Source organism: Anabrus simplex, chromosome 1 (assembly GCF_040414725.1).
Source record: "Anabrus simplex isolate iqAnaSimp1 chromosome 1, ASM4041472v1, whole genome shotgun sequence".
Lineage (NCBI taxonomy): Eukaryota > Metazoa > Arthropoda > Insecta > Orthoptera > Tettigoniidae > Anabrus > Anabrus simplex.
In genome coordinates, this window is record NC_090265.1 from 167,266,600 (window position 1) to 167,279,077 (window position 12,478).

General features: G+C 44.1%; 1 protein-coding gene across 2 annotated transcripts in view; it reads right to left on the reverse strand.

Annotated features, from left to right (window-relative positions):
* Positions 1–12,478, reverse strand: part of LOC136858818 (probable cytochrome P450 304a1) — a 365,722-nt gene that overhangs the window by 298,151 nt on the left and 55,093 nt on the right. Inside the window, exon 1 of one of the 2 annotated variants that reach the window (XM_068230566.1) lies at positions 277–333. The exons of the other annotated variant lie outside the window; for it this stretch is intronic. The gene's annotated coding sequence lies outside the window, so the exon portion shown is untranslated. Of the gene's footprint in view, positions 1–276; positions 334–12,478 lie in introns of those variants that run through there. 2 annotated transcript variants of the gene reach the window in all.

Here is a 12,478-nt window from a genome sequence, read left to right on the forward strand (position 1 = left end):
GATTTTCTCCACCTTTCCTATCAGCCCTCTTGATCACAAATCTCCCCAGTACAAGTTCATGCAATTAAGTAAAATGGGCTAAAATACATGCAATTATCCTAACTTGTTCCCTTTCCAAATAACCTCCAGTAAGTAAGCTTAAAAAGTCCTACTGACCACTCTAAGCAAACAAATCTGATAATTTAATATTGATAAAATGATACTAACGTATCCTGAAATTCACTATCTATTTACGAAGGGAATATTAGCATTACAAAGTCATAACTGGTACTCAACAGCCATTAGAAGTCCTCCATCGTCCGAGCCCGCAGGGGACCCGCCTGGTGAGTTTAGTCCATGGCACCACCTTGAAGGATCACGGGTTCAAAACATCCCTCGATGACACTTGATGTATCCATGGTTTTGAGTTCGTGAACACTGGAAAGATACTATTCACACCACGTTTCACTAATACTCTTTATCCACACGTCGCAGTTAGAGCTTTCCTTATATAGTTATGACTGCGATCTTCCGCAGAATCAAATTGCGGATTTGTTAATCTAATTCCGGTACAAAGAAGGTTACATCAATCAGACCAAACTAATACAACATCACTGTTTTGACACTGCGATATTTAAAACAAAAGAAAATCTGAAAATAACTCGACATTGGGTTGTTATGTTTTAAAACCCTGTCCCGTATGTTTGTTTTTATAATTATACAGTTTACTCACGCACACACCGTGGACTCTCTCTCTACTACGAGATATTAATCAAAGAACAGTTTTCTTCGTCCGACATTCGGCACTTCACCCCGTCACAACTTCGCGATGCGAACGTACGGTGTTGGGGATATCACTAATAAATAAAACACTGAATCACTTTACTTCGTCATGGCTGCCATCTTTATTCTTACTTACTACAAACCAGTACAAAACAAAAGCATAAATACAAGCGAAATGGCAGTTCCCCGTAGCTCCGCTAGATAGCAGGAGCTCATACTTGAAATACTAAACTATGTACAGGGAGATTGCATATCCAAATCACATAACGCCGTTAGAGTGTGTACGAGTCCTTTTCTATGAATCTCCAACATCCTCCCCACCCTGGTCTATCTCGAGTAGGATGACCAGCTGGACAGGTCGTGTCACATTGTTTCCGCCCGAGGTGCGAAGAATAACTGTTCTAGTTCTCCCGTCACGTCCTTCGCGTAATTCTTCGACCCGTGCTTTATTCCACATGTGTCTTGGGCGTGTATCTTCTTGTAGTAAAACTACGTCACCGACCCTGATTCTTGACCCGTGATCTCTGGGCTGGCGAACTTCGTGAAAATTCCGTAATAGTAGCAAATACTCTTTACTCCAACGCTTCCAGAAGTCGTCAGTCATTCGCTGGAGTAGTCTGAAGGTTCTAACAAGGTCTCGCCTAGGTGGTTCTGGTCCAGTAGGTATCGTGGTGAGTCGATCGCCAACGAGGAAGTGGGCTGGAGTCAATACACCACCACTGTCATCATGTTGCGTCAAGGGTCTTGTGTTTAATACGGCTTCTATGCTGGTCAAAACAGTCCGTAGCCCTTCATCATCAATAGTGGAACGTCCAAGTATTTTCCGTAGACATCGCTTGGTGAGGCCAATTAGTCTTTCCCACCATCCTCCCCACCAAGCGGCACGTGGGGCAATGAACTTCCATGCGATACCTTGCTGGGCCATATAGTGGTGTGTCCGTGCCGCTGTCAGTTCTCTCCACAAGTCTGTTAACTCTGCGTTCGCTGAATGGAATGTCTGAGCGTTGTCGCTGTAGATCGTGTGTGGTATACCACGTCGGCCTATAAACCTCTGCAAGGCCTGTAGGAATTTGTCTGTCGACATGTCACCGCACAGTTCCAAGTGTAAGGCACGCGTTGTTGCACAGGTGAATAATGCAATGTGGGCTTTCTTCATGAGGTTGCCAGAAGTAACGTACAGTGGTCCTGCGAAGTCTAGTCCCGTTACTTCGAATGGTCTGGAAGGACGTAGACGATCCAGAGGAAGTGGTGCTTCTAATTCCGTCGGTCTCCTCTGGTGAACAACTTTACACGGAAGACAAGTGTGTAAGACCTTCTTGATTGTTTGGCGTGCTCGCAAGATCCAGAATTCTGTGCGTAGTTCAGTTAGGATAGTGGGAACACCTAGATGGTGAAGTCTTATATGAGTTTGTTTTATCAGAAGTTTGCAGAAAGCGTGTGAGCCATCCAGAAGTATTGGGTGCTTTTCGTTGCTCGAGATGTCTGCGTGTTGTAGCCGTCCGCCTAGTCGGAGGATACCATGTTGTAGAAATGGATTGTAGCGAAAGATCTTCGAAGCTCGTGCTAGTGGAAGATTATTCTTCAGGGCTTGCAGTTCAGAAGCAAAGCATTCCTGTTGAACCTGCTTTATCCAGTACGTTCTTGCTTCTTCCATTTCTGAGGCTGTGAAATTGTGACAACACTTGGTTTTCTCCTTCAAACATTTCACGAATCGTAGAATCCACGCGGTAACTCGTAAAAGTTTCCAGTATGTACTAAATCGTGAGGCAGCAAACAATGGTGCTGGCGTGGTGGTTGCAAGAACTTGAGTGGTCTTCCTTTCCTCAGGTAGAGTCATATTAGTGGGGGTGACATCTCTGGGCCATGAGTAGGAAGGTCCATTCAACCACGAAGGTCCGTGCCACCATGAGTCCAAGGACTCCAGTTGGTGTGCTTGAAGTCCTCTAGAAAGGTGGTCAGCTGGGTTGTTGATTCCGGGACAGTGTCTCCACTGACTGGACGTGGTATGAGTCAAAATTTCAGTCACTCGGTTACAGACAAATGTCTTCCAACGGTTGGGATTACTTCTTATCCACCCCAGTGTGACTGTAGAATCGCTCCATAACGTGGCAGGGATGGACGTTACTCCAGTGGCTTCGTAAAAATAATGTAGAAGTCGGGATCCGACCAAGGCTGCTAACAATTCGAGCCTAGGAAGGGTCACTTTCTTCACAGGGGATAGTCTGGCCTTGCTGCAGACTAAACGAACAGTGTAAGCGTCGTCGACAAGTGACCGGACGTACAATGCGGCGCCGTATGCTCTTTCGGAGGCGTCGCAAAACACGTGCAGTGATATGTCTGTACCGGAATTTGAAATGGCAATCCATCGTGGTATCCGGATTGGAGAGAGGTACTGTAGGTGTGAGAGCCAATCGTTCCATCGATGGGCGAGATTAGGCGGTAAAATTTCTTCCCATGCCAGTCCTTGGCACCACGTGTCTTGGAAAAGGATTTTTGCAGTGATTGACACGGGTGAAAATAGTCCAAGGGGGTCGTAGAAGCGTGCGGTGGCTTTCAGTAACTGTCGTTTAGTTGCTGGCTGTGTGGATAGTTTTACAGTGACGTCACCTGGGGTTGTAAAGAGTTGGTCTGATTCCGCATTCCAGTCGATACCTAATACTCGTGTCTGCAGTACGACTTCTCGAGTTTCTGCTTTCCAAATGTTCATTAATGGCAAGGAATTCGTGACCCATTTGGAGAGTGGGAGTCTAATGTGGCGCAGGAGGGCTATCAGTTCATAATAAAGAGTAACGGCCGTATTGTCGTCTTCTACGCTGGCAGTGAAGTCATCCATAAATGTGCAAGCATCTAGGAGAGGCGCGGTCGTGGGATTAGTGTTGTAGTGTAGGGTAGCTAGTTCACGGAGAGTGGCTGAGAGGAGGAACGGGCTACAGGTGAGGCCAAAGGGTAGGCGGGTGAATCGGTACGTTACGACGTCCTCTGTTGTCGTGTAGATTCCGTCTGTAGTAGTGTCGATGCGGTACCAAAGAAATCTGGTGAGATCTCTATCTTGTTCGTCGAGGGCTAGCTGGAGGAACGCCTGGGTACCGTCACATGCGATGGCCTTTCGATGCAATCGAAACCTTAAGAGGGTGGCAAAAATTTCGGGTAGGAGATTTGGACCCATGTGGAGGGTATCGTTGAGGGATGGGAATCCTGGTTCGTGAGAGGAAGCGTCGTACACTATCCTCCATTTAGTGGCATCTCGTTTCTCCTTCTTGACGGCATGGTGTGGCAGATAAAACATATTTCCAGGGATTGCGGTATCGGGGGCCAGTTCCACTTGCTCTCGAAGCACGTAGTCCAACATTAGCGTCTGATACATGTTCTTGAAAGTTGCGTCTTGATGTAGCCGTCTCTGTAGTGTTCGAAATCTTGCCTCGGTTGTTGCCAAATTATCGGATAAGACTATATCCCGTTTGCGAGGAAGGGATACGACTCTTCGTCCGTCGTGGATGCGGTAATTGTCGTGGAACTCTTGAAGAATAGCAGCATCCGTGTCGTCTAGTTGTCTGTGTTTCGTCTCTCGAATGCCGATTGTCTCGAGGTCCCAAAAACGTCGCATGGAGTCGTCAGATATCTCGTCATTGTTGACTGAGACGTGGTTCGTCATGACTTGATTGACAGTGGTACCAGAACGGTTGCCTGTGAGGACCCAACCGAAGATTGTTGGAAGTAAGACTAAAGAGGGTGTGATGGGCTGTGGTGGATCTAGTTTCACGACTTTCCAATAATTGTCTGCACCAATAAGGATTTCAATCGGCAAGTCATCTGTGTCGTTGGTTTTTGGATCAGCGAGTGGCAGATTGCTGTGGTTAAGAGTGACTGCTGGGTGAGATGAATAAGTGTTGGCACTTTCGAAAGCTGTGATAGTGACGGCGTTTTTTGTCGCAAATCCGATCATTTCAAATTGGGTGAGTCGACGTGGCTGTAAGCTATTGCTAGTTGTTTCGAAGGCTGTGACTGCTAGGTCTCGAGTACAGATTGCTGGTAGCTGTAGAGTGTCCAATAATGACGTGGCAATAAAACTTGATTGACTTCCAGCGTCTAGGAGGCATCGTGTGATTTTGTGTGCCCCTGTTGGTCCTTGTATGTGAACACGGGCTGTCTGCAGAAATGAAAAACTGGGTGGCCCAGTTTCAATCTTTCCAACAGAAGTTGACTGGGATTGGCTCTGGTTGCAGATGGATACGCGGTGAAGTTGTTTGCATTTAGAACATGACACTCTTCCCTTCTTGTTGCAGTTCTGGACGTTGTGACCTCGATTGAGGCACAGAAAGCATCTTTTGGAGAGTTTCAGCTTCTCCACCCTAGCTTGGGGTAGGACTACTTGTGTGCATCCCTGTGCCCAGTGACCTCTGTTTTCGCAGAAGGCATAGAATGGTGTTATTGCGGGCTTGTTCTGCTCCCTTCTTAACTTTTGTGGCTTAGTACTGACTTGGAGAGCAGCTGCTGTAGGTTGGTAAAGTGATGGAAATGCGATGCTGGTCTCTCCCCTGAGTTTCTGAGTGCTAAGGGCCGCTTCTACCTCCTCACGAAGAAATTCTATCAGAGACATCATATGACCTTCGGAGATTTTGTTGCGCTTTGCGTGAATTAGCCAACGTGTGCAGATTGCCGCTGGAAAAGCTCGTAAAATCTTCGGGGCAATCACGCGTCCGTAAACATGAATGTCTTCGCCGAGCGCCTTGAGGGCTTGAACTCTACGGTGGCACTCCAGGTATGTCACGTTGAGATCATCGGGATTCTCTGATAATGTGGGTGGTAAATTCTCCAGGTAGTTCAGATGAGCCTGAATTATTTTATCTTTGTCGCCATAACGTTCAGTAAGTAAAGTCTTGACCTGGGCGTAGGTTTCTGAACTAAGTGCTATACCATCGACGAGTTGCTTGGGTTCCCCTCGTAGATATCCTCGTAATAACACGTGCTTGCTAATGTCTGGAATCGTGGTGTTGTTGTCAACTGCTGTCTCGAACTGTTCCCAGAAACGAGACCAGGACTCTATGTCACCTGAGAATGGCTCAATGTGTATTGTCGGGAGTTTAAATTCTGGAACAACTGGGGGTGGAACATAATAGCTAGAACTGGGAATGCATGCTGACGCATTTGTCTCTGCTGGTTTCCGTGTAAGAATTTTGTTGGCATGCTGTATAGCTCTTGTTGCACTGTCGACATAGTTTTCACATGCCTGTACATCTGTTTCATAATCTGTGTCGGGTAACTGGTCGTGTATAACATCATCTGAGGAAACTAATAATTGCAAAATGTTCTGAAGTCTATCACGAAGATATTCTATTTCGTCATAGTCTGGTGTACTTGTTTTGTCTTTTAAAAGATTGACAAAGCGCGTTAAATTAGCTCGCAGAGTAGTTCGCTTTCTTTTCAGAAGGGACAGGTCTTGTATAGACATCGCTGAGGGTGTGACAGACGGGCAATTTATGACGGCTGAGGAGGGGGTGCAGATGAACGTGCTGCAGGCAGAGCTTTGTTCCCGTGACAGTAGGTAGTTGGGCCGGTAATAGTACTCCTTGTTTCCAGTAGGTGGCAGCACTTGTCACACAGACCGGCGTGGAGTTGTTTTAGAAAGAACTATATTCTTGAAGCATGCAGAAATAATATCTACACCAATGCAATAATGCCGTATAATCCCCATATAGCATGCTACGTTAGTGATTCAGTACATTGTATCTCAGAAGAAAGAACTGTTCTACTCATCGTGATCCTGGGTCGAGTGGCGTGATGAAACATTCCCTTTACAGGAGATCCGTGGTTACTTGGCGTGAAAGTTCTCCAAATCTTGAAAGTTCGTGATGAAACGTATCGTAACTTGAACAGATGGGTTATTTCGGCACCATAAATGTTGGGGATATCACTAATAAATAAAACACTGAATCACTTTACTTCGTCATGGCTGCCATCTTTATTCTTACTTACTACAAACCAGTACAAAACAAAAGCATAAATACAAGCGAAATGGCAGTTCCCCGTAGCTCCGCTAGATAGCAGGAGCTCATACTTGAAATACTAAACTATGTACAGGGAGATTGCATATCCAAATCACATAACGCCGTTAGAGTGTGTACGAGTCCTTTTCTATGAATCTCCAACATACGGCATGGTCACGTAATTACGCAGTGCGTCGCGACTAATCCGCCATTCATACAGCACTGTCTCTAAAATTCAGTTTTCCACTGACGATACCCACAAGAAATTACACTATCTTTGCATTCACATTTAGATCCATATTTTCTACACAAAGACACAGGAGAGTCCGACCAGAAAACGACCGTTGGGTCACCTCATAGACTGCCTGCTGACTAACTAACCACCCTGAGAAGTGAGAGCACATATGGACTCACATGGAGTGGGGGTTGGACAGAGGTACTGTTCCCCCTCCAACTTTGAGATCTCCAGATCCACTAAGTCTATGGAAATCAGCAATGCGGCAAATTGTGTGGCTCACCAATCATTAATACTAGATGTAAAACGGAACGCAAAACAATTAATAGTAATTCGGTCGTCTAAATCAAGAGTCCAACGGGGAACCCCTGTTGGTTGTCTGCTTCACAGCTAGCGTCAGGATGCTACAACCGGTTACGTAATTTGTTTGGGACGTAATTTCATAAATAATATTATATTATTTTAATTTATAATTTTGTCAATGACCCAATATTCTTGCTGTTACTTCGACGTGTGCTTCATGGTTAATTTAAGCGTTATTATCCCGAAAGTACTTCTAAAATCACCTCCTCACGTTGGCTCTACTATGAGTCGGCATTTGTTTTAGGGACGGAGTCAGCAGAAACTATTTTTTTCTCGTCTTCCCTCATCGTGCGCGCTCACTTCGGGGATTTTATAAGCAATATTCCGCGTGACTCAGGCGTCAAGATGGCGAAGATGTTACGCAACATGATGAAACTGAGCTCCCGTACTGACAAAGAAGCTCCAAGCATACACACTCCCCACATATTAATTTTCGAATGACTATTCAATGTGACGATACATACGGAGAAATTAAGGAAGAAAATAACACAGTTAAGGAAGCTGATATTAACTGAAGATAGGTTAATAACCGAGGATAGCTCGATAGGACACATATGTTAATACCAAGTGGATGTATTGGAATAACGAAACGTCTCTCACTAAAATGTGATGATATGAGTTACGGAATTAAGAAAGCGGTAACAGAGGAGTTATTTGAGTTAATCAAATAACATGATGATTTATGGTGTTATTATTTAAGCTTAAGGAGGCAATAAATTAAAGCAGAAAACGGAAGTAGAAGTGAAATTCAATAAAAAATATACCAACTGTCAGAAAACCCCTTACGGTGTGAAATAACGGGCTACACTCCGCGGTACTGTTGAAATAATAACAACCAGCCTTAGTGCTATTCGAAGACGATTGTAACCTCCAACGGTTTTCCGCAAAAATCTCGCAGACTGGCAGCTTGACGTCTCTCGCCTTCTACCTAAAGGAGAACCAAGAGTTTACAAGAATGATGACGAAAATGGCATTACGTTACTTCCCTACTGGCAAGCAGAGAGGTTGCCATGGTAACCGGTTACCCGGTAGGTTCGCTGTCGGTCTGCGCGGGTGTCGGTCACTGAATGCAGATCATGAAACCCGCAGAAAGTAATTTTCTCCGTCATTTGAAGAAGTAAACGAAATTGTGTACATAACAAAAGTTGTTTATATGATACGCCCCTTCATCTTATAGGCTACGGATTTTACAGAAAATCAATTCCGTAGTAAAAGAATGAAATTTGCTTTACGTCGCACCGACACAGATATGTCATATGGCAACTATGGGATAGGAAAGGCCTAGGAATTGGAAAGAAGTGGCCGTGGCCTTAATTAAGGTACAGCCCCGGCATTTTCCTGGTGTGAAAATGGAAAACCACGGAAAACCATCTTCAGGGCTGCCGACAGTGGGGCTCGAACCCACAATCTCCCGATTACTGGATACTGGCCACACTTAAGCGACTGCAGCTATTGAGCTCGGTCGTAGTAAAAGAGAAAATGAAAAAAACCTGTTATGGTTTTCCTATAAACCCTCAGTCTATTCTGTGATTTTTAAATCATGTGCACATCCAAACCTTCCCTAAAAACCACTGATACGGTCTTGAGTTGACCTAAACCAGATAAATATCACAAAAATTGGCAAAACAAACGAAATTACGGACAGAGGAGCCCCTACAACTGTATTTATGTAGACTGCGTGATCCTGTGCTTTTGGTAGTGTGGTGTGTCGTGTGGAGTGTATGGACAGTCTTCGAGCCAGGTGAATTAACCGTACGCAGTTAAAACCCGAACTGGGTGGCGGGGCCTCTGAACTGAAAGATAAGTCGGCTGACAAATCAGTCAAGCAGTTGGCAGCTAAACAAATGTATTACTATGCATAATGATGGATTCATAGGAGGAGGACCAACCCTCTTATACTGCCACATCTTAATTGAGTGGAAGTTGTCCTTTAATTGAAATTTCCTCCAGATGTTACCATTACTAGTAGATGTCCTTTAATACGCACTAGCGAACGGTAAATGGTGACGGATTTCACCTAATTTTTTGCTTGATATATGACAGGCTGGCTGTATTTCGCTATATTTTGCTGTTATTATCTTAATTTTAGTCGTTTTATTGGGTCGAAAATGAATACATCTTTTTCACACTTTGCTTTACGTCGCACCGACACAGATAGATCTTACGGCGACGATGGGATAGGAAAGGTCTAGGAGTGGGAAGGAAGTGGCCGAGGCTTTAATTAAGGTACATCTCCAGGATTTTCCTGGTGTTGAATTGGAAGACGATAGAAAATCATCTTGAGGGCTACCGACAGTGGGGTTCGAAACCGCTATCTCCCGGATGCAAGTTCACAGCTGTGCGCCCGTATCCGCACGGCCGAAAATTAATACATAACGCCTTTCTTTATCCATCTAAAGCCATCTCCAAGCATTCATAACGAATAGTACTCGTAATATGGGCTCATATTTTAGTCTATAATGGCGCGCATTTCTAGGTAATGAACCGAACGGCCTGTGGGCGAAGACACGTGCCGAAGTCAACACTGAAAAGTGTGACTTTAAAAATTTCACGTTTGATCAAAGTGATTTTTTCTTCTTTTGTTTTTACCATTTGCTTTACGTCGCACCGACACAGATAGGTCTTATGGAGATGATGGTGTATGAAATATCTAGGAGTAAGAAGGAAGCGACCCTGGCCTTAATTAAGGTACAACACAAGCATTTTCTTGGTGTGAAAATGGGGAACTACGGAAAACCATCTGCAGGGCTGCCGAGAGGGAGTTCGAACTCACTATCTCCCGAATGCAAGCTGATAGCTACGTGACTAAACCGCGCTCCCACGTGCTCGGTATATCAAAGTGAAAAGGAAAACGTTACCCCTTTCTCCCTCATTTTGAAATTAGAGTTGAGTAAAATTAACATCTATTGTCATAAAAGCCCATTGCATAAGGTAATTAATCTGCCTATTAAATAGTCGTCCAAAACATTTTTGGTGCAGAATTTATATAAGTTTGAATTTAGCCTATATTTCCAACAATGACTACATACTCGAACATTGTGAAAATAGGAATAAACATTTCACAGTAAAGCATATTGGATTTTTGAAATGAAAGAACACATTGCAGTGGTTCGGATTCCTCGCACAGCCGGAGATCCTGCGACTGGATCCCAATGTAACCCTACAAGCTTCGTTGCTTCTTTCAGGAATTCCACTGTCTGTTGAATGGAGTGAAAATCCTCATTCCGTTTCTAGTCATTCGACCGGGTCAGGAATGAAATTAATGAAGCTCACATCTAGCGGCGAGGATAGGAAATTGTCCCGTCTGCCGAAGCCTGTCGCACTCCTCTGGGGCAATGTTTAATGACTGACAGATGAAATTTAATATTATTTCAGAGTGTTGTTGGAATGAAAGGTGACAGGGAAAACCGGAGTACCCGGAGAAAAACCTGTCCTGTCTCCGCTTTGTCCAGCACAAATCTCACATGGAACGATCGGGATTTGAACCACGGAACCCAGCGGTTAGAGGCCATCGCGCTGCTACCTAAGCCACAGACGTTCTATATCCGTTGAATTGAGTATTTTTTCAGAAAATTGTCTGGCTATTTGGTTTAGTTAGCTGCTTAACCGAGGAAATAAAGGCGTGCTCCGTTGACTCTTTTGAGTGAGTCGACGTGGGTAGATTACCTGCCAGTAAGTCATGTTACTATTTAAAGTTCAACAATCTACACCAGAAATGAGTACCGGGTTGATTCCTGGGTAAAAAAGACAGTCCGGCATAGATCTAACTACTCTCCCACTTCATACTGAAGGTACGAATAATAGAAGCCACCATCTTCCAGTTCTTTAAGGACCTCTATGGTCTTAATGAAGATTAGTTGCTCCACTCTCAGACTCAAGGTTGCGGGATCGGATCCCAGTACCGTCGATTGCCATTTGACACTGTTTATACACAAGACACCTGCTGCACGAACAAAACCTCGTATTCTACAATGCTTTTCCTACCCATTCTTCTCCTTCCTAGCCACATATGGATATGCAGTCCATCAGGAAAATTTTCGTTTTGTTCATTTTCCTATGCAAATGAAAACCTACAACCTGTTTTCCAGTCATTGACCGGGTCAGGGATGTAATGAATGAATCAGATGTAGGATGTTAGTACGATGGGGTCGCCACTCCCAAAGTGATTTATTAATGACTCATATATGCTATGAAATGAGAATGGAGAGTGTTGCTGGAATGAAAGATGAAAGGGAAAACCGGAGTACCCAGAGAAAAACCTGTCCCGCCTCTGTTTTGTCCAGCACAAATCTCACATGGAGTGACCGGGATTTGAACCACGGTATCCAGCGGTGAGAGGCCGACGCGCTGCCGTCTGAACCACGGAGGCTCCCTTTCCTATGCCAATATGTAAAGGAAATGAACTTTGCTGTACCGTACTGAAAGAATGTATGTTTGTATAACGTATTTACGCACTCCTACAGTATAACGGTTTAGGGACCGTAAACCAAGAGTATGCTCGGATGGCTGTTTTATATTTTGACTCGTTTCCCTAAAATTGCCACTGCTCATCTCCCTTTGTTCACAAATTAATATTTCGAATACAAAAACCATAGTGAGGCAGAAAATATCCTGGATAAATTCTATATACAAGGGTGTAAAGTTAATCAAATTACGTTCAGTCATTCTCGAGATTAGCTTTTACAAATGCCATCCGGTGATTTTATTGTATAATATGTGCATATTTTCTTTTAGCTAGTGGTTTAACGTTACACGTACACATATAGGCTTTTCGGCAACGCAAGAATGGAAAAAGGCTAGGATTGGGAAGTTGGTGATCATGGTTTTAATTAAGGTACAGCCCCAGTATACAATGTACCTCTGTTGTATTCAAGGCAACAAAATATTTCCGAGGATATTACACGGTTTTCTCCAATCATTTAGGTCGATAAAATACAGAAAACCATCTACAGGGATGCCGACTTTGCCATTTCAGCCCACCATTTCCCGAATGCAAGCCCACAGATATATTACCAAACCGCCCAGCCAACTTGCTCGATTATATGTATAGATTACTGTTATTATTATTATTATTATTATTTTTATTATTATTATTATTATTGTTGGGCCAATGATCTTAGAGCCGGCTCCATGG